The 24,389-nt window shown below is 34.2% G+C and overlaps 1 protein-coding gene across 1 annotated transcript in view; it reads right to left on the bottom strand.

Annotated features, from left to right (window-relative positions):
• The window catches only part of LOC111619734 (WD and tetratricopeptide repeats protein 1-like), a 52,431-nt gene extending 29,742 nt beyond the window's left edge, over positions 1-22,689 (bottom strand). The window contains exon 1 of the mRNA XM_023361534.1: positions 22,622-22,689. The gene's annotated coding sequence lies outside the window, so the exon portion shown is untranslated. The remainder of the gene's footprint in view (positions 1-22,621) is intronic.
• Between the last annotated feature and the right edge of the window lie 1,700 nt (positions 22,690-24,389).

The following is a 24,389-nucleotide window of genomic DNA, read 5'->3' as shown; positions in this document are numbered from 1 at the left end:
CCACACCGATCAATGTCAAATGCCTGTTTAGTCGCATCACTAGTATATCTCAAAGGACACGGCAGGGCTGTTGTAAATTTTAAACGTTTCTCACCATAGCTGTAAAAGTGTAAATATGTTAGACTTAATAGTCACTTGTTTTCTAACTAATTCAGGTGTTGTCCACGGAAATTTCCAACTTTTCGGTCACTCTCGCTGAACTGGAAAAATTTCTGTCTTTATTACATCTAATATTTCGAAGAAATCAGTCCCCACTGTACTCAGCTATAGATTGGTTCGGTTAAGCTTTTGTTTAAGTAAAATTTCAGCTCTTTCATCAGGGTTTTGTTTATGTCCCCAATTCCCTAATCACTTAATTATTTAACTACTACTTAAGTAGAAATAAGTTGCAACCAGTTATTTTGTACTCGAATATTTGTAGTCTTGGGAAAAAGGTGGAAAGACAAATTTTTATGACAACGGATATATAAATTGTAAATTTAAGGAATATAAATTCTAGAGCTTTTTCTGTACCTCGTGCATCTCTCTCATTCATTAAATTTAGTTGTAATGTAATGTAAATGCTACCAAAGTAACAGTTAATTTTTTAACATTGTACAAGAATTGTACATGTTTTTTTCTCCATTCCCTTAATTAAAGATGGGACATACGAAATCATAATATCACTGGTTTAACATTGAAATCTGTAAGTAATATAAGATGGGAGAGCGGCAAAGTCCTAGGCTTCCACCAGCTAAACTGGGTGAGGTTGGTGCTCTGTAAAGCGTGTGCACAAATCTGGCTTTTTGGACGCTGACAATACAGTGCTTCCGCTCCACCACATAGCAAGTCTATCTTTTTTTTTTTCACGTGTAGTATAGAAATTTGTAATAAGATACATAATGCAGTTATAATAAAATATTGTGCGATTTTTTTCATATAATTAAAATTAATATGTATTTATTTTTTAGAAAATACAAGGGAAGCGGCGCATCCATCGTTTCCAATGCCGACATGCCACTGATAAATATATATCAGTGGCATACGAACATCACACACATATGTGTGTGTGTGTGTGTGTGTGTGTGTGTGTGTGTGTGTGTATTGTTATGGACACACATTCAACTCAAAAAATTATATACTGTCTATAACACATAATCTAAACTTATTTAAACTTTGTCACCAAATGTTAAAGACTCCTACAGGCTGAATTCCGACATAATTTACATTCTTTGGTTGTAAAACTTTATTAAAATAAGACAGATCTTATTTTAATAATAAAATATTTTTGAATTAAAATTTAAAATACTACATAATCTCCAAGGTAGTATTGTAATTTCAGGTGGATAATGCACAAGTTATCTGTGTTTGAAAGATATTTTCAAAGGAAATGTGGGCTGTGTGATGGGGTTACATCTGAACAAAATTAAACAGAAAATAATTTTAATATCAATAATAAAATTATTTTCTGCTTAATGTTTTTGGCATTTATTTTATTATTATTACTGGACAAAGGAAATTAGTCATGAAGTAAAACCAATAAAATTGTATTTATTTATTTTTACACTTAATTTACATAATTGAGACAGTTCATAAACACCTGCAATTGAATTATGGAGGTGGCAGTGAGTACCATGGGTAAATTTTTCAGTATTTTAAGGGATTTCTCAGTAATCACATCCCTGTTAAGGCTAAGTACTATACCATACACAAGGCATCTTCAAATGCACTTTAGTGAAGACAATACACTGATGTGTGGCTACATGCCTGTTTTCTTTTATTATTATTATTATTCTGTATAGTTTTAGTTCAATTTAAATTCTAGAATTTTCCTTCTTTCCGATTTCTTTGTTCCTTTGTCTTGGACTTCGGAGAACTCGCCTCACCCCTAACCAATCAGGGGGTAGAGTTAGAACAAAAGGGAAAATGAGGCTGGAGGGGAAAAGGAAGAGTTTCAAGAAGCATTCTTGGGCCGGACTCAGAGAGAGAGAGAGAGATGAGTGACAGCAGGCTCTGGAACGGAAAGTCGGGGAGTGCTGCAGAAGGAGGCTGTAAGAAGTGGATTGGCAGAAGAGTCCAGTCGACGATTATAGAGAAAAAACCTCAGAATGGACCCGAATTGTTCTAAAAGGAGAACAGACGAGAAAGAAGCCGAGACGAGGAACGGTGGAGAACCAACAGGAAAATTGGGACCCTCTGTCCTTTAATTCTTCTTATTTCCCCTTCAACCTTTCCTATCTCTTAGTTTAAGTTAGTTTAAGTTTACGCACAGAACTAAATTTGTCGGGAGGTAGTTACCGAGAAAGTAACTACCGGTCTATTGGTATATCTGGTAACTCACAATTTTGGAAACATTTGTAGGTAAACAGCAGGAATTCAAACCTATTCTGTATATATATCAATGTTAGCGTGAAATTAAACTTGTTTAATTGGTAAAACGTATATGTGTTTTCCTGTCTGCGCTGTACATTTCATAGATGTATAGACGTTCTTATCAAAGATAACCTATTATTTAATATTTTAACAGTTGTTTGATATCTTACTTAGGTTTCATTAATTCATTTTTAATGAACTATATGCATATACATACAGGGGCAGCTTTGTCCATTTGTTCAAAAATTTCAAAAATGATTCATTAATTCTTTATGCTGTTGTTTTATTTTATTATTTTTTGTGACAAAACAACATTCATGACAATTTTAAGCTAAGTATTTTTGAATGAAGCTCTACATAAATCAGAAAGTGTTTTGTCCTTGACCAAAGTTTAAAGCAAATGCACAACCACAAAACATGATTTTTGCAAATATGTACAACTCATCAAGGCCAATGTCACGATAAAGCTGGAACTTTTAAAATCAATCTATGAGTTGAGATGTTCAAGGTCAAATTTCACTATATAAAATCTATGGTCCAATTACTGGTTGTAATCTGCTTATATGCTGCATGTCAATCAGGTTTCTAATTGCTGTCAATTTACATTAATCTCAACAATTTTTATTTTAGATATATATAAAATATTAGCTATATTATTATGTTCCAATAAAAGTAATTTAATTTATTATGTGCTATTTCCATAAACTATTGTATACCGGTATCCAAACCTCAGTTCTGGCCTGTTAGTATTACTATATAAAGTATTTAAACAGGTCAACTTACATAATGGATATAAATTCAAATTAGATTTTTTGGTGAAAATCTTGAGATTGACTTATATACCAGCATTTACAGCACTAACCTAAACCTATAAAATGAGAGTAAAATCTGTCTAAAATGGATCTTCTACAAAATGGAAACCTGCCTAACAGAATAACATCTCAAAACCATGATTTTCTATGTAAAATACTATTATAAACTAGAAACTTGACTAAACAGAAACAGACTTTTTAGGTACCAATTGAAAAAGTTTTTGAGTAACAGTAACTAAATTCAAAATCATAATTAAAATGTATTTTATGCACATTTTTGCCTCAGTGCACCATTTATATGTTTGATGCTTTGAAGATATAACATTTACAGGGAATGAAGTAGTGCCATTTAACCATGAATTTAACCATTGAATTTAATTATTTTTCAACTTTTCTTTTTCTATGTCAATAAATGTAACAGTCCAGAAAATTCTGACCAGCATAATTGCATTCCATTTTAAACAGGTTTTACTATATTAAATCACCTCTTTAGAAGAGTTTAATTTTTAAATACAGTAATACCTCGACTTACGCAAACCCGGAGTTACGTGATTTTAAAATCTCAAAGATTCGTCTTTTGTTTGAGCGCCACACAACTCTTGATTACTCACTCCCCCATACTATTGTTCAGCTTACATGTTTGAACGTGTTGCGTGGAATCGACACATAGCTACAATTTATTTTGTGTTATTTATTTCTGTGTTTGTTATATCTACAGAGACTTGCAAGACTATGTGGCGATTTCTTGTAACTGTGAACGAATCAAAAGACAAGATAAGATTAACGAGAACATTTATTAGCTTACATACATCTGACTTGGATTTTACACAAATTACGAAATTATACCCCGACTTACGCAAATTTGACTTAAGCGGTTATTGCTCGGTCCCATCTATCGCGTAAGTTCAGGGTATTACTGTATTCTTTTCCAAATTTCTATTCATGTAACTACCATAATTCATAATTACTGTACGTATGTACGTATGTATATATGTAAGGTGGAGCAGAAAGGATGGACATTTTAAAAATAATCATATCTGTAATTGTTACTATACAAGATATTTGTTGGAAGATGTAAGTTCGTATTGAAATAGCATTTTTCAGAATCAAGTGTGGTAAACATCTCCTCCAATGCAGTGTCTGTTATCAGTGATGCATTTCTGGAGATGATTTTGACAACTTCCATACAAATAGCTTCCTTCAGTTCTTGCAAAGAATGAGCTTATGCTCATATACACGTGCCTTGAGGTGTCTCCACAAGAAATAATCGCACATGGATAAGTTAGGTGAACAAGGAACCAATGAATGTCACAGAACCTGGAAATGAGGCAACCAGGGAAGAGATGATGAATAACGTCAATTGATGCACTAGCTGTGTGAGCAGACTGTTGAAACCACACAAATCTGGTGGGAATACATTTCCATCATATGCAAAAATGTGGAAACGTATTCCCATCAGATGTGTATGATTGAGCGATCCCCTTTCTTGTAACCTCAAAATCCAAATTCACAATGATGTGGTCAACAGCAGCGCCACCTAATTTGAGCTTAAAAGACAAGAACAAAAGTCCAAAGCACATTCCAGACTTCAGCAGAGTCAACATGCATCTTTCGTTACCTCAGCATCTGCTGCTTGAGAAACTTTATCATCTTAACCAATCAAGCATACCAGGTGATCTTCGTGAGTTTAGAACCCGTAACAACCTGTGCAGAGGTCGTCTATCAATTAATGCATTGAATAACTTGATAAAGAAATTTGAAGAGACAGGATCCTTAGCAGTTCAGCCTGGTAGAGGGCAAAAACCGTACCTGCACAGACAGTTAGTGATGTTGCGATTGCACTTGTTGAAGGTTCTAACCCCATGTAACTTTTTCCTGTGGGGTTACTTAAAGTCCAAGGTCTATCTTGGTGGTGTCCCCAACTTGATGACCTTGAACGACAACATTTCTCAAACTGTGATGAACATTCCTGCGAACATGTTACGTTCGGCCATAGAGAGCACGGTGTTCAGGATGCAATGTGTTGTCCAGCAGGACGGTGGTCACATTGAAAGAGGGAGAAGATTATTTGCTGATTAATTAAACTTTCATTATTGCACTGAAACCTCTGTCTGATTATTCATTTGTGTGTTTGTTAATTGCAACTAGATTTTATGCAAATTCTTAGCTGTTAACAGTGCCAAATCCATCCCTACTGGCAAATTTAGGTACAGGTAGGCCTCCTACAACGCAGTAGATACATTCCCTGAAAATACCGTGTTGTAAGAAATCGCGTTATAGGAGACACCAACTTAACACAAAAACTGGGATTCGGTTCTAAAAAGAGAAAAACTTGGCGTTTGAATGGCGTTTTTTGAATTTTTCAAACCAGCCATTGCTAGCCATGAATTTAACACTGATTTCATCAGCTGACGACTGTCCCATTTGTTTTAAATAATGAAATATTTTTAAGGCTTTGTGTTTAACTGCACTTTTGTTTAATGGCAACCATTTCTTGTTCATATCTTCTACCCATAATATTAGCGCTTGTTCCATTTTTTTTTTTCCATTATATGTGCTCTCGGACAAGAAACATTTTTCGCAAAAATAGATGATCCGGATGCAACTGAATTCCTAATCTTTTCTTCCTATTGCTTAATCGACTGAACAGTTGACTCATTTAAATTAAAATGCCTATCAATATCAGCTATCCGTTCTTGATTTTTAATTTGATCCAAAATTTCTATCTTTGTTTGAAGAGATATATTAATAAATTTCCTTTCTAACGACGGTCCTTTCTTTTCATTCGACATTGTTATGGCTAAAATTTTTTCAAGCAGTTTTGTAGACAGTAAAAATAGCAAAAAATAACTTCCCTTAACTATGTTAAAAATATACACCCAATAGAAGTTTATATTGTATTTTGGACCATTTTTGCAGTCCCCACCTATTGAAAGAGTATAAATTATCGAAAATTCTGTGATATATTTGAGTGTTTATGGTAACATGCACATCTGTCTAGATACCGGTCTTCCCCTGAAACTTTCATGGGAATAACACGTCAACGTGGGCAAACAGCCGTTTTCGAGGACATTTAGCTCTGTACACCGAACTGCGGCGTGTATTATGTGATCTGTTGCGATTTTTCTGTTATGTGAAAGATAATTCATTTCTAAATATCGTAAACCGCATTGTATGAAAATTTCCGCATTTTTCCAACCGCGTTGGAGCGAAAACGCGTTGTAAAGGTACCGCGTTGTAGGAGGCCTACCTGTACTACATTTTTTCTTCACAGAATCTCTTTCTCATGTCGTCCTTAGTCACTATCCCAAATTTGGTGACAGTCCAGCTGTTAGATTGCTCTACAGATGTCTCTGAGTACCATCAGTTTAGAAAAAAAACACCCTGTACATACATACATACATATANTCGACGATTTTTCGTGTCTTTTGCCAGCTAAATTGTCAAAGCCATTCTTATTCCACACACTAATTTCATTTGAAAATACAGTAGTAGGCAAGCCAGCAAAACAATTTTTGCATTTTTATGCATTTACAGAGCCATTTTATCGCGAAAATGTCGAACAAATTTTTTTGCTGAAGTGTAACTTAGGCATTGGCCATTCTCTTTTAATAATGTTTTCTTTCTCATTATATGATCTTGAGCCAAAACTTTTTTAAAATAAATTTTCAATATCGCAATTACATTCTGAATCGCTAGCCACAATATAAGGGCTAAAATTAAAAATAAAATAATGAAAACTTACTTGGTGAAATAAAATGTGTGGTGGATATACATACCTGGTACAAAACATTCTTCAATTGTATGAATATACTTTTAAAGAAAATTATAATTAAATATAGCTTTGTAAAGAAACATACTGTACATAAAAATAACATAAAATCATCTTTACTTTTTAAATCTTAACCACTTAGTCAAATAGCTCCCTACGAGTGGAATCAGAGACGGTCCTGCTAGGTGTGGTGTGTGTGCATGCACGCGGGCTGCCAAATCCCGAGGGTGACCACACCGATCAATGTCAAATGCCTGTTTAGTCGCATCACTAGTATATCTCAAAGGACACGGCAGGGCTGTTGTAAATTTTAAACGTTTCTCACCATAGCTGTAAAAGTGTAAATATGTTAGACTTAATAGTCACTTGTTTTCTAACTAATTCAGGTGTTGTCCACGGAAATTTCCAACTTTTCGGTCACTCTCGCTGAACTGGAAAAATTTCTGTCTTTATTACATCTAATATTTCGAAGAAATCAGTCCCCACTGTACTCAGCTATAGATTGGTTCGGTTAAGCTTTTGTTTAAGTAAAATTTCAGCTCTTTCATCAGGGTTTTGTTTATGTCCCCAATTCCCTAATCACTTAATTATTTAACTACTACTTAAGTAGAAATAAGTTGCAACCAGTTATTTTGTACTCGAATATTTGTAGTCTTGGGAAAAAGGTGGAAAGACAAATTTTTATGACAACGGATATATAAATTGTAAATTTAAGGAATATAAATTCTAGAGCTTTTTCTGTACCTCGTGCATCTCTCTCATTCATTAAATTTAGTTGTAATGTAATGTAAATGCTACCAAAGTAACAGTTAATTTTTTAACATTGTACAAGAATTGTACATGTTTTTTTCTCCATTCCCTTAATTAAAGATGGGACATACGAAATCATAATATCACTGGTTTAACATTGAAATCTGTAAGTAATATAAGATGGGAGAGCGGCAAAGTCCTAGGCTTCCACCAGCTAAACTGGGTGAGGTTGGTGCTCTGTAAAGCGTGTGCACAAATCTGGCTTTTTGGACGCTGACAATACAGTGCTTCCGCTCCACCACATAGCAAGTCTATCTTTTTTTTTTTCACGTGTAGTATAGAAATTTGTAATAAGATACATAATGCAGTTATAATAAAATATTGTGCGATTTTTTTCATATAATTAAAATTAATATGTATTTATTTTTTAGAAAATACAAGGGAAGCGGCGCATCCATCGTTTCCAATGCCGACATGCCACTGATAAATATATATCAGTGGCATACGAACATCACACACATATGTGTGTGTGTGTGTGTGTGTGTGTGTGTGTGTGTGTGTGTATTTTTATGGACACACATTCAACTCAAAAAATTATATACTGTCTATAACACATAATCTAAACTTATTTAAACTTTGTCACCAAATGTTAAAGACTCCTACAGGCTGAATTCCGACATAATTTACATTCTTTGGTTGTAAAACTTTATTAAAATAAGACAGATCTTATTTTAATAATAAAATATTTTTGAATTAAAATTTAAAATACTACATAATCTCCAAGGTAGTATTGTAATTTCAGGTGGATAATGCACAAGTTATCTGTGTTTGAAAGATATTTTCAAAGGAAATGTGGGCTGTGTGATGGGGTTACATCTGAACAAAATTAAACAGAAAATAATTTTAATATCAATAATAAAATTATTTTCTGCTTAATGTTTTTGGCATTTATTTTATTATTATTACTGGACAAAGGAAATTAGTCATGAAGTAAAACCAATAAAATTGTATTTATTTATTTTTACACTTAATTTACATAATTGAGACAGTTCATAAACACCTGCAATTGAATTATGGAGGTGGCAGTGAGTACCATGGGTAAATTTTTCAGTATTTTAAGGGATTTCTCAGTAATCACATCCCTGTTAAGGCTAAGTACTATACCATACACAAGGCATCTTCAAATGCACTTTAGTGAAGACAATACACTGATGTGTGGCTACATGCCTGTTTTCTTTTATTATTATTATTATTCTGTATAGTTTTAGTTCAATTTAAATTCTAGAATTTTCCTTCTTTCCGATTTCTTTGTTCCTTTGTCTTGGACTTCGGAGAACTCGCCTCACCCCTAACCAATCAGGGGGTAGAGTTAGAACAAAAGGGAAAATGAGGCTGGAGGGGAAAAGGAAGAGTTTCAAGAAGCATTCTTGGGCCGGACTCAGAGAGAGAGAGAGAGATGAGTGACAGCAGGCTCTGGAACGGAAAGTCGGGGAGTGCTGCAGAAGGAGGCTGTAAGAAGTGGATTGGCAGAAGAGTCCAGTCGACGATTATAGAGAAAAAACCTCAGAATGGACCCGAATTGTTCTAAAAGGAGAACAGACGAGAAAGAAGCCGAGACGAGGAACGGTGGAGAACCAACAGGAAAATTGGGACCCTCTGTCCTTTAATTCTTCTTATTTCCCCTTCAACCTTTCCTATCTCTTAGTTTAAGTTAGTTTAAGTTTACGCACAGAACTAAATTTGTCGGGAGGTAGTTACCGAGAAAGTAACTACCGGTCTATTGGTATATCTGGTAACTCACAATTTTGGAAACATTTGTAGGTAAACAGCAGGAATTCAAACCTATTCTGTATATATATCAATGTTAGCGTGAAATTAAACTTGTTTAATTGGTAAAACGTATATGTGTTTTCCTGTCTGCGCTGTACATTTCATAGATGTATAGACGTTCTTATCAAAGATAACCTATTATTTAATATTTTAACAGTTGTTTGATATCTTACTTAGGTTTCATTAATTCATTTTTAATGAACTATATGCATATACATACAGGGGCAGCTTTGTCCATTTGTTCAAAAATTTCAAAAATGATTCATTAATTCTTTATGCTGTTGTTTTATTTTATTATTTTTTGTGACAAAACAACATTCATGACAATTTTAAGCTAAGTATTTTTGAATGAAGCTCTACATAAATCAGAAAGTGTTTTGTCCTTGACCAAAGTTTAAAGCAAATGCACAACCACAAAACATGATTTTTGCAAATATGTACAACTCATCAAGGCCAATGTCACGATAAAGCTGGAACTTTTAAAATCAATCTATGAGTTGAGATGTTCAAGGTCAAATTTCACTATATAAAATCTATGGTCCAATTACTGGTTGTAATCTGCTTATATGCTGCATGTCAATCAGGTTTCTAATTGCTGTCAATTTACATTAATCTCAACAATTTTTATTTTAGATATATATAAAATATTAGCTATATTATTATGTTCCAATAAAAGTAATTTAATTTATTATGTGCTATTTCCATAAACTATTGTATACCGGTATCCAAACCTCAGTTCTGGCCTGTTAGTATTACTATATAAAGTATTTAAACAGGTCAACTTACATAATGGATATAAATTCAAATTAGATTTTTTGGTGAAAATCTTGAGATTGACTTATATACCAGCATTTACAGCACTAACCTAAACCTATAAAATGAGAGTAAAATCTGTCTAAAATGGATCTTCTACAAAATGGAAACCTGCCTAACAGAATAACATCTCAAAACCATGATTTTCTATGTAAAATACTATTATAAACTAGAAACTTGACTAAACAGAAACAGACTTTTTAGGTACCAATTGAAAAAGTTTTTGAGTAACAGTAACTAAATTCAAAATCATAATTAAAATGTATTTTATGCACATTTTTGCCTCAGTGCACCATTTATATGTTTGATGCTTTGAAGATATAACATTTACAGGGAATGAAGTAGTGCCATTTAACCATGAATTTAACCATTGAATTTAATTATTTTTCAACTTTTCTTTTTCTATGTCAATAAATGTAACAGTCCAGAAAATTCTGACCAGCATAATTGCATTCCATTTTAAACAGGTTTTACTATATTAAATCACCTCTTTAGAAGAGTTTAATTTTTAAATACAGTAATACCTCGACTTACGCAAACCCGGAGTTACGTGATTTTAAAATCTCAAAGATTCGTCTTTTGTTTGAGCGCCACACAACTCTTGATTACTCACTCCCCCATACTATTGTTCAGCTTACATGTTTGAACGTGTTGCGTGGAATCGACACATAGCTACAATTTATTTTGTGTTATTTATTTCTGTGTTTGTTATATCTACAGAGACTTGCAAGACTATGTGGCGATTTCTTGTAACTGTGAACGAATCAAAAGACAAGATAAGATTAACGAGAACATTTATTAGCTTACATACATCTGACTTGGATTTTACACAAATTACGAAATTATACCCCGACTTACGCAAATTTGACTTAAGCGGTTATTGCTCGGTCCCATCTATCGCGTAAGTTCAGGGTATTACTGTATTCTTTTCCAAATTTCTATTCATGTAACTACCATAATTCATAATTACTGTACGTATGTACGTATGTATATATGTAAGGTGGAGCAGAAAGGATGGACATTTTAAAAATAATCATATCTGTAATTGTTACTATACAAGATATTTGTTGGAAGATGTAAGTTCGTATTGAAATAGCATTTTTCAGAATCAAGTGTGGTAAACATCTCCTCCAATGCAGTGTCTGTTATCAGTGATGCATTTCTGGAGATGATTTTGACAACTTCCATACAAATAGCTTCCTTCAGTTCTTGCAAAGAATGAGCTTATGCTCATATACACGTGCCTTGAGGTGTCTCCACAAGAAATAATCGCACATGGATAAGTTAGGTGAACAAGGAACCAATGAATGTCACAGAACCTGGAAATGAGGCAACCAGGGAAGAGATGATGAATAACGTCAATTGATGCACTAGCTGTGTGAGCAGACTGTTGAAACCACACAAATCTGGTGGGAATACATTTCCATCATATGCAAAAATGTGGAAACGTATTCCCATCAGATGTGTATGATTGAGCGATCCCCTTTCTTGTAACCTCAAAATCCAAATTCACAATGATGTGGTCAACAGCAGCGCCACCTAATTTGAGCTTAAAAGACAAGAACAAAAGTCCAAAGCAGATTCCAGACTTCAGCAGAGTCAACATGCATCTTTCGTTACCTCAGCATCTGCTGCTTGAGAAACTTTATCATCTTAACCAATCAAGCATACCAGGTGATCTTCGTGAGTTTAGAACCCGTAACAACCTGTGCAGAGGTCGTCTATCAATTAATGCATTGAATAACTTGATAAAGAAATTTGAAGAGACAGGATCCTTAGCAGTTCAGCCTGGTAGAGGGCAAAAACCGTACCTGCACAGACAGTTAGTGATGTTGCGATTGCACTTGTTGAAGGTTCTAACCCCATGTAACTTTTTCCTGTGGGGTTACTTAAAGTCCAAGGTCTATCTTGGTGGTGTCCCCAACTTGATGACCTTGAACGACAACATTTCTCAAACTGTGATGAACATTCCTGCGAACATGTTACGTTCGGCCATAGAGAGCACGGTGTTCAGGATGCAATGTGTTGTCCAGCAGGACGGTGGTCACATTGAAAGAGGGAGAAGATTATTTGCTGATTAATTAAACTTTCATTATTGCACTGAAACCTCTGTCTGATTATTCATTTGTGTGTTTGTTAATTGCAACTAGATTTTATGCAAATTCTTAGCTGTTAACAGTGCCAAATCCATCCCTACTGGCAAATTTAGGTACAGGTAGGCCTCCTACAACGCAGTAGATACATTCCCTGAAAATACCGTGTTGTAAGAAATCGCGTTATAGGAGACACCAACTTAACACAAAAACTGGGATTCGGTTCTAAAAAGAGAAAAACTTGGCGTTTGAATGGCGTTTTTTGAATTTTTCAAACCAGCCATTGCTAGCCATGAATTTAACACTGATTTCATCAGCTGACGACTGTCCCATTTGTTTTAAATAATGAAATATTTTTAAGGCTTTGTGTTTAACTGCACTTTTGTTTAATGGCAACCATTTCTTGTTCATATCTTCTACCCATAATATTAGCGCTTGTTCCATTTTTTTTTTTCCATTATATGTGCTCTCGGACAAGAAACATTTTTCGCAAAAATAGATGATCCGGATGCAACTGAATTCCTAATCTTTTCTTCCTATTGCTTAATCGACTGAACAGTTGACTCATTTAAATTAAAATGCCTATCAATATCAGCTATCCGTTCTTGATTTTTAATTTGATCCAAAATTTCTATCTTTGTTTGAAGAGATATATTAATAAATTTCCTTTCTAACGACGGTCCTTTCTTTTCATTCGACATTGTTATGGCTAAAATTTTTTCAAGCAGTTTTGTAGACAGTAAAAATAGCAAAAAATAACTTCCCTTAACTATGTTAAAAATATACACCCAATAGAAGTTTATATTGTATTTTGGACCATTTTTGCAGTCCCCACCTATTGAAAGAGTATAAATTATCGAAAATTCTGTGATATATTTGAGTGTTTATGGTAACATGCACATCTGTCTAGATACCGGTCTTCCCCTGAAACTTTCATGGGAATAACACGTCAACGTGGGCAAACAGCCGTTTTCGAGGACATTTAGCTCTGTACACCGAACTGCGGCGTGTATTATGTGATCTGTTGCGATTTTTCTGTTATGTGAAAGATAATTCATTTCTAAATATCGTAAACCGCATTGTATAAAAATTTCCGCATTTTTCCAACCGCGTTGGAGCGAAAACGCGTTGTAAAGGTACCGCGTTGTAGGAGGCCTACCTGTACTACATTTTTTCTTCACAGAATCTCTTTCTCATGTCGTCCTTAGTCACTATCCCAAATTTGGTGACAGTCCAGCTGTTAGATTGCTCTACAGATGTCTCTGAGTACCATCAGTTTAGAAAAAAAACACCCTGTACATACATACATACATATATATATATATGTAAGAGGTGCTTCAAAAAGTTCATGGAAAAAGGATGGCATGAAAAAACTATTTCAGTTATGATATTTATTTCTCAACATATGCTCCATTAAGGTCGATACACTTCTGTAAACGTTGATACCAGCCTTTAAGTTCGTCTGAGTAGAACTGAGGGTCTTGTGATCTGAACCATGTCAGAGCAGCTCTTTTTACATCTTCAACTGATGGAAAATTGGTACCTCTCAGTGACTTATCCATTTGTAGGTTGTTGACTTCTTTGGAGCGTTATCACCATACTCTTGTTTCAGAGCAATAATGATTTGCCTATTCTCCCAACCAAGTTTCACCATGAACTTTATGTTTGTTCTGGTCTCGATTTTGGTGGATTCCATGTTGCTTGAATGGTGCTCGACTTTCAACTGGTGGAGCTGCGTTCTTACCTGCATTTAAGGGTTCATGTTTGAACGTGTCATAACACATTGGTACAAGAATGTTCAAGTGCATTGAAATCAAAATCCTTCGAAACAATTTTTAGTTATGGATATTTTCCACAAACTTTTTGAAGCATCCACATATATGTAAAGTGGTTTCAAAAAGTTCTCAGAACTATTGCCTCTCACATAAAATAATGAGAAAAGGCAAGATAGTGCATTATCAAAATGCAGAAGTGTCCATGTCACACCATAAATGGTGCAATCAAGCCATTTTCTTTCCAACAATAAGTGTAGTTATGAGTAGTTTGTTTCTGTGGTGTGCATGCAGCATTGTAAGATTTCAAAATGGTATTTATTGAACAGCATACAGATTTTGTTTTTCATCACATTGCTATGTTTGAAATGTTGTTAATAGCAATAGACAGACAACTATCAAAGAAATAGCATCAGAAGTTGGAATATCAGTTGGAAGTTGTCATAATATTCTAATCAATCAAGTTTGTCACCTGGTTCTAAGAATCATATCTTCAGAACAGGAAGAAGTACAAATGATGGTATAATTTCTATGGCTAATGCAGATAAAATTTTTTAAACAACATAGACACAAGAGATAAGACATGGTATTTTTTACATGATCCAGAGAAAATATCAGTCATCTGAATGTAAATCATCATCTCAGTCAAAGAAATGTGTACAAAAGCAAAAAAATGATTATGTTGAAATTATTTTGATTACCAGGGTAGTTATTTATCAGGAATTTAAATTTGGAAGGTTGAACCATTACCAAGGAACTATACTTTGATATTTGCAGTCTAAGGGATGCAATAAAAAGAAAACATCTATAAAAATAAAGAACAAACATGTGGGTTCTCCCTCTTTTCAAACTACAGTTAAATAATAATCAAACATCGACAAAAAACCTTTAAAATGCAGCTTTTTATTAACTAATCAAATGTTTTCGGCCAATAAATGACCTTCCTCAGGAATAAAAATTGAATGATTTCAATTTTTATAAAACGGAATTTGCTGTGGATGATTTTGAACATTTGAATTTTCATAGTTTTCATAATTTTCATAGTGTGCAAGCCCGTAAAAATATAATATGTACATGTTACTTGTACAAACATACACATATATATATATATATATATATATAAAATAAGAATAAATAAAAATAAAATATAAATAATTAAAACATTAACACAACTGTGCCTAATTCCTTAACTGTTCATCCCTTTTTATACTAAAGTATTCAGATTATGCCTGCTCTCCATGCCGCTGAGACTACTTGATTCACTAAAGTTTATTGCTTGTCCTACCTGGTTGGTCTTGTATATTTTCCATGCTTCTGCATATTTAACCACTCAGCAGTGAGCAACGAATATATTCATCAAGAGCGATCATGTGGCAGTGGTGAGCAGGGCTGTGGAGTCGCGTAAAAATCTACCGACTCCAACTCCGACTCGTCCTTACCATCCGACTCCAACCAGGGGCAGACTTGTTACCGAAAGAGACCCGGAAATTCCGATGTCATCACGTGACCTCAGAATAAAAGATTCAATAAATAGAGTTCTAATAAAGATAGAATGTAGAAACTTTATTTCAAAGCTAAAAGACTCCTGTAAGTAATATAATTTTTACTTTTCCGACTGTTATATATAACAGAGGATATATAACAAAGTGTAGTGCACAGTCAAAAAAATGACCCCTCCCAAATTTTTACATTTTTGGACTCAGAACACCTTGAAATTTCAAGTTAATTAAGCAAAAGATTTGAGGTTTTTTTCTATATGTGTCGATGTTAGACTATGTGGGGGGGGCATGATTTTGTTCACCCTGTTTGAAGTCTAATAATTTCTGTGGTCAAAGTGGTCAGAGGAGTCAGATGGTTTAACACAGGAGTTAGTTATTAAGCGTCAAAGTGGTTAATGCCCCTTTACACGCAAGCTACAGTGCCACATTTCGTTTCTTAAACTTTACCCATTCTGAGATATTGTTTAATATCTCAGAACAGAAAATAAAGAAATTAAACAAATTAGATGCCAAAATACACACACACACAATTTTTCCTCTTTTATTGACTTTTTTGAGGAGTTCGGGATATCTTCAAACGTGTAGATTTGCAAAAAAAACATGGAGGGTCAAATTTGACATGATTCCAATGCTTTTCTGTTTTATATACATAACAAGTTGGTAATGAAAAAGGTGTCGGAGTCGGTGGATTTTTTGACGACTCCAACTCCAGCTAAAATGCCAAAACTCCACGGTGACTCCAACTCCACAGCCCTGGTGGTGAGGGACAAATATACTTGTCAAATTCTTTTGAGGGGTATCGTCAAAAACTAATCTAAAACTACCGTGAAAAAAAATTCACACGAAGAATGAATTATACAACAATAAAAAAAAGACTTTCCTTTACTAGACATAACTGTTTACAAAATCTTTTTCTGAAACAGTAATGAGAAATAACACGTGAAAAAATACTCTAAAAATTTTGCATGTTTATTTTCCACTACTAAGGACCATACCTGTCTATTCCACTGTTGAAAGGCTAAGGTGTCTGTCCTGAATCTTTTTTATTATTTTAGCTCTTTCCCAATCCACTTCTACCTCTGTCAGTTCTACTATAACATACATCACTAGTGCAATGACTGACTGTTCTTTCTGTATGTTCCTTTTATGTTCTTTTAACCTTTCTTTTAATAACCTCCCTGTGGCTCCGATGTAGTAAAGCTCTTTTTGTTGCCTTTCGTCTTGTATGGGTATTCTATAAATTCCTGCAATAAGGCTCTGTCTATGTCTTCTTTGTCTTTGGTATATTGTTGGATTCCTTTTAAAAATCATCTTTTTGTTTGTTGCAGCTCCTATTTCTTTGTAAATATTGCTTAGGAGTGTCATGTATTCCATCATGGTATATTCTTGTATTCTTTCCCATTCATTAATTTCATTAACTTCTATTCTAATTTTGTTAATGATGGCCTTTATTGAATTCTGGTTGACTCCGAATTGCCTAGCTAACTCTTTTGACGTGCTCTAATTCTTTGAGTCTGTCTTGTACTTTGCTGCAATGTGTGTACGCTCTCTTTATAAGCTCCCAGAACACTGCTAGCAGCATTCCAGACATTTGAAATCCAATTTGAAAGTTTGAAAATTGGGGATATCCCTCATACAATACGATTTCCAGTTTCACTCTAACATGGTTTTGGAAATCCTCCATACAAAATTTCACAACTTTTAAGTGTAAACTTCATTATTTGATTTTTTTTTTAAATTCAAGTAAGTATGCACGTTGTCTCAAACTTGCCAATAGATTTTAGAATATTGAAATTTTCAAATTATTCTATGCCTTTGGTCAGGTTTACTTTAATGAAAACTGATGGACAAGAAAAAAAAATTGTACTTAGCTTTCCTAACAACTAGGTGTCATTATTATTGCTTTCAAATTTTAACTTTTAACACTAACTGTCTTTTGTTATACATTCATCTTTGTATTTAGTAAAGTTTATTTAAACATATCTAAATATATAAATACTAAAAATAAAGGATATTCTTAGTTTAAAAACAAGTAAAAAAAATACACTCTGACTTCTTCCAACTTCAAGAGACACGACAAGTTAAACAGATAAACAAATGATAAAAAACCTAAACTTTCATTATTAGCAGTATTTTTATTTCGTTTTTTCTACAACTGATATACTCCAAATTCATTTTGCTTCATAAGTAAGCCTCATCAGTGGATACAATGCGAACACTCTGCATATTCTTTTCTTTATATTGTTCTTTATCACTTGGCGAGCTCTGTAGAAGACAAACCACAGAGCTCGCCAAAAAAGTTCTACAACAAGACTACAACCCATTGTGGTCCAAAACAGTATTACTCAAGTGCTGCAGTAGCAGAAGGATTGTATTTATTTGGGAGGTACTTCTCACAATAACTACAGATGCATGCAACGTTCCCACCCTCAACTTGCCTGAGATATGAGTAGCCTTATATCAGAGTTTAAACAACAAAATGTGCCAAATGTCGTACAATTAGCATGGTTGCAATTCAACACATGCACTGCCCATTGCATAGATTTAAGATTTTCAAACATTTTCAAAAGCTTGTTGCACGTTACTAATGATATTACTGGATGTTTGAGTTAAAATTTTAAAAATTTCTGTTCTCCTTAGAACACTCTGCATGTTCTTTTCTTTATATTGTTCTTTTTCGCTTGAGGACGATGAATTTATACTCATTGAAAGTACTTGTAATACAAGAAATATTGTATTAACGCTGAACTCAGTGCTCGTTATCAAGGATTACACAACTTTTGGCGTGAGTTTTTAAATTACTCTATCTGTATACACTATGTAATACATGCCAAAGTTTTAGACTTCAAACAACAATATCTAAATAAATTAAACAAATACGTTTTAATTAGAATAAATGCAAAAAACTAATTGAAAAAAAGGATGATCAAGTGATAAGCCAAAGGGATGATTGAAAATGACAGATGATAAATCGAAATCATATGATACATTGTGTGCCAGATGATTTCTCTCTATGTGCCACTTTGGACATGTATACTATATGTTTTGCTATCCCTGCATTAGTTCTTTGTTTTGTATAGCGTGGATTCACATAACACAGCACTTTTTGAAATATTCTCAGGCAATGCAATTGCTTCAATTTTAATTTTCAGAATTAATAAATCAAAATCTGTTGCTTGTAGTTAAAGATAACTTGCATTAAATATAAAAAAACCACCTTACTACTGGGGTATTTAAATTTCTTTACTAAACATTTTTCAACTCTTATTATGAGCCTTTGTCAGGTAAATTGTGTTCGAATTCAGAAAACATAATATTGAATTTGTAAAGAAATGTTCAAAATGGAATTCTCTAGAATATAGTTAACAAATTTTTTAACATTAAAATCCTAAATTACAATAATAATAATAATAATAAAAAACTATCTCCAAAAAATTAATACAATAATCTAATTAATTAATTAATATTTAAGACTGACAACTGTCCAATATTGTTGTACATATTACAAGGTGTTTTTACTCATTTCAAGTCCTATTTTAATAGAGTATTTCCATGTGCTATTTATTTATCTAATTCCATTTGGGAGAAAATTTTGAATTGAAGTAGTGTGACTTCTGATCCAAACTGGAAGTTTGTATATTGGCAAGCGCCAAATCCGACAGAGGGCGCTGTTTTTGAGCCAAGATGGCTGCTGAAACAGGTAAGGAGCCGACCACGTGTTTGTTCAGTGCCTGAGCCGATTTAGTTTCTATCGGTGACGACTACTACGAAAACCAAATGAAGAACAAATCATTGAATTTATGTCAAATTCTAGACTATATCGGCGACAGGAAACGTTGTCTTGTAGAAGGTGAAGCCGTTTTGGATGCGGACACATCGTATTTTGTGGATTAAACTAACAACAACACCGAAGTTCATGTTGTTGCTTTAATGTTGCAATCTCAGATATTGGCATTTTAATACATCTCAATTACAGGGAGAATGCACGTGCAAAGCGGAGCTGTCGTGTTTTTGTAAACATGTGATAGCATGTTTATTACACGTTAACAGGTGAGAAGTATTTAAATATTTTAAGCAGTATACACAATGTTCCAATATAAAAACAAAGTTTTATTTATCATAACAGTTAAAATTAGTGCCAATCTGAAGGCTGCCCTGCTGAGTCATTCAGCACTTATACAACATAGGCCAGTCAAAAGTTTGTAGCACACATTATGTTTTGTGTGTGTGTGTGTGTGTGTGTGTACGTCACATATATCCAAAACGACTTCACGTTCTACAAGACAACGTTTCCTGTCGCCGATATAGTCTAGAATTTGACATAAATTCAATGATTTGTTCTTCATTTAGTCCTCGCAGTAGTCGTCACCGATAGAAACTAAATCGGTTCAGGCACTGAACAAACACGTGGTCGGCTCCTTACCTGTTTCGGCAACCATCTTGGCTCAAAAACAGCGCCCTCTGTCGGATTTGGCGCTTGCCAATAGATAATAATCTTAGCCTCTTGCCTCTAAGCTTTCCATATCTGGTCTCAACTTTCATCTATCTAATTCCTTTCTTGAGATTAAGGAAGGACAGACAAACAGGCAGACGACAGTCAGAATCCATAGGTCTACAATTTTTTCAACTTGCAGCCCAATAATTTTTCTATAAACGTGATATTTACAGAACATACTTCCCACACTTTATCATCATATAAAAGCAATTGTTCTCACATTTTTTTTTTTTTTATTTAAACAAACTTTAATGTCTGAAAGACTTTATTTTACATAAAGTCTTTCAGACATTAAAGTTAGCAAATTTGATCACATGCAAGGCCATCACAATCTATACAACATGGATCACTTTTCAAATATTAATTAATAGTAGACCAGTATTAATTAGTGGTCACTGACCATCTTCCCTTCCAGGAGGAAAACAATGACTACTTTTGGTCAAATTACTTCAATACCTTTCTGCAACAGTCCCTTCTTTGAGATTGCTAAATGGCCGAGCAGTCAAGGTTCTGAGCCTACTGTTCTGGGGGACCCAAGATTGAATTCAAACAGGTCAAAAAATCCTCAGGAATTTTTCAGGGAGTGGTCCATCTAAATACGTTGGGCCTCATCCCTTACCACCTGGTTGCCCTATTGTGGGCATAGTCAAATCCATAATGGGTTTGTTGAAAGAGGCCTTCTTAGTGNATAAGCTATCATCATTCCTGCCATACATTGTATGGCAGGAATGATGATAGCTTATGATGATTCCTACCATAATGTATTGGTGATTGATAATACCTTGTGATAGCTTATGATGATTCCTGCCATAATGTATTGGTGATGATAACATTATGATGATTCCTGCCTCGAAATAAGCTATCATCATTCCTGCCATACAATGTATGGCAGGAATGATGATAGCTTATTTCGGTTTTGTCTTTTCGCCCTATCATCATTCCTGCCATACAATGTATGGCAGGAATGATGATAGCTTATTTCGTTTTTGTCTTTTCGCCCTAAGGGCACTAAGATTTTTAGGTTCATTATGGGTTCGGCCAGGCTCACAATGGGACGGCCGGGTGATGAGAAACGAGATCCGACATATAAACGCAGATCGCCCATAAAAATTCCTCGGGTTCTCTGCTCAGATTCAATTCTGGATCTCCCAGAGAGGCAGACTGACGCCTTTTATCGTCTCGGCTACAAGAATAGTTAGTTAAAGAACTATTTTCTATGTTATCCGAACGTGTACCGAGATCTTAACGATAGCCCACTTAATGCATCTCTGGAGTGACTTTAGAATAATTGTGGATAGAGATTTAACGTTTGTTTACGTTTATCAGCTCAATCTAAAACATGATTTCATCTTTTGAAAAGCTTAGCAGGGGGAAAATAGGGATCGGTTAGTAAAAAAACGGAATTAAGGGTGACACATGATTCTTGCGGTAAAAACTGAAAACATTTCTAATAAAATAGAAAATAATTCATAACTAAGTGTAAGAGGAGTTTCATCTAATAATCCAACAACAAATAATCCAATTCATTTCATTTAGACGCAATACGTTTATATTAATTTTTTGAACTCAAGATGATTTTCATAATTTTTAATTATATGATTAGGTAAGAGGGTTAATGTGATGATAGAGTAAATATTAATTCAGAATCGTATTTCCTAAGTAATTATTTTCATCATAGATACAGGAGTGTTCATTGTCGAAAAATTAAAGTACATTGGCGTTATCATACTGTAAAAATCTATTTATTTTAATCAGTTTATAACTCGTCTATAGTGATAAAACTCATTAAAAACATTACTTGGGGTAAAAAAAGAAGACTAATGAAAATTCTAGTTTTGTTGATCTGATATTAAAAAGCACAAACTTGAAGATTAATTAATAATAGTTATAATTATTATTAACTTACATGCTTTGGGATACATTAATTCTGATAACATTAAACGACGAATAACAATATTTGTGATTATAATCAGCGGAGCGTACTGTAATTCTGTACATTCTTACGACACTTTAACGTCTTTCTTACTTTTTTGTAATGAAAATCCATCAATATGACGTTAAATTGACGTAAAAATTACAAAGTCTGATAAACATTTCCATTATTATAGCATAAAACATCAAAATTTAACCTATTAAATTATATAAATCACTTTTTCGATTTTTTAAAACAATCGATTAAAGATTAGCAAAATATTATAAATAATTAAAAACGTTTTAGTATGTTTTCAGCTTCGATAAAAGTTTATCACGTTGCTATCTAAGCTTATCTTGTTACTAAAATAACTCCAAAGTTAAAATTTCAAGTGGTTATGTTTTACACAAAATCAAAATTTAATTATTATATTAAATTTAATTTCAATTATAAGTAACATATTAATTAAAGTCCGAAACAAAAACACGAACCGCCATGATATCAACACAATGTCTACTCACTCAGATCCACATGTTATCGTATACATCTGTATTTTCCCGTTGTCAAACCGTCGCTTATCATTTTAGTTCTCAACATGTGGCTTATCAACAGTCACTATGTAAACGAGGTCAATATTTCTATAATGCTTTTAAGGCTCCTGTTTAACTCACTTATCTCTTATATTTCAAAACACGAGAAATCAAGGTCATCACCCGTATACTTTCATCAATTTTATAAGGAAGGAGTGGATCGCGAAAACTATTGATACATTATACTGTACGTGATGGAGAGGGAGGAGGTCGGGGAATTTTCTGTTGCTTTTTTTTTAGTAGTATAGTGGCATATAAATTTGTTCTTATAACCCTACTTACTATTCACGTGAATAAATCATTATTTGTAAAACCTTTTAAAGTCTTTCTTCAATTTCAGAGGTTCATTAACTATCGTATACGTAATTAAAAGGGAGGAGTTTGACCAGTAGCGTAGTGAGGGGGATGCAAGGGGGTGTATCATGCACTGGGTGCCACTCGCAGAGGGGCGCCCAAATGGTCTCCAGACAAACTATATGTGTTTCTGGAGGGGGCGCCAATAAAGTGTCGTGTCCCGGGCGCCAGTTATGTTCGTTACGCCACTGGGTTTGGCGAAAATACTGTACATCATTGTACACAACATGAAATGAGCTTGTGGCCGCCAGCGCCAGAGATCACGAACTCTGTCTGGCAACACTTGCCAACAAGAGTGGCTGGCAACGTCAAAAAAAGAAAAGGCGCGAAAGTTCGTTGGATTTTGTCCGGGTGTTGCCCGAGGATGTCTGTGACAGTTCTAACCTTTTCTAATAAAGTTCTTTTTTGTTACTGTTCGTGTTTGCCTGCTTAATGTTAGATCTAAACATCAGTAGGATTGAATGACAAAGTGGTGACCCGAACGTGATCCGATTAATGAACTACCTGGACTTTCGACTGAATTGGATAGCGAACAACTCTGTGTCTATGATGGAACTTTTTTAACAGGATATGCAGGTATGATCAGTTTCTAAATCGTAAATTCGATAGGAAGACGGTGGGTAAATCTTACCGAAGACTAGGAGTACGTGACTCAGGCTAAGCTTNGCGGGCTATATGGTATTGAGATTTTTTTATTTTAAAGTCGAATTTAGGTGGGGATCCTCGGGAGTTTCCCGAATCAAATAACAAAAACTAAACATTCGCATCACCGAGAATTAGTTTGAAGATTGTCGAAATTCAGAGATTACAATAATAATGTTTACGATAAAATGTACTTTTCGTCATACTGACAACGATAGGAATATTGTCGAGTTTTCTTGTGCATTCTTGACAATGTTAGGGCCCCCTCAATCGCGGGGCCCCGGTGCACAGCATCCGCCGTACCCGATGGCCGGCCCCGATGTACCCGATGTACCGATGGTGGCCCCGATGGCCGGCCCTGAATGTAACTTAATAGAAGATGAACACAGATTTTCTCGAAGTTTAAAGATTAATACAAATAATGTTACGTTTCAAAGGAAAGGGAGAAATGACTTGTGTTCGGCTGCGTTGATGGTACGTAAGTTTGTATTAAAGTCTACAGTTAGACTAATTTAATAACAGTAAAATAATATTATGTAACAAGTTGCCTACGCTTATTATTAAATAAACAATCAGCAATCAGTAAGCCTACATTGTTTATTTCATACACATATACAATAAATCGGCTTTTCTAATGCTTATGGCCAGAAAAAAAGAGAAAGAGAAATAAAATCTCAGAAAATCAGCGTTTATTCTAATAAAA

Source organism: Centruroides sculpturatus, unplaced genomic scaffold (assembly GCF_000671375.1).
Source record: "Centruroides sculpturatus isolate CEXI.00-Female unplaced genomic scaffold, Cexi_2.0 scaffold88, whole genome shotgun sequence".
NCBI classification, from domain to species: Eukaryota; Metazoa; Arthropoda; class Arachnida; order Scorpiones; family Buthidae; genus Centruroides; species Centruroides sculpturatus.
This window is presented reverse-complemented; position numbering and strand designations above follow the sequence as displayed.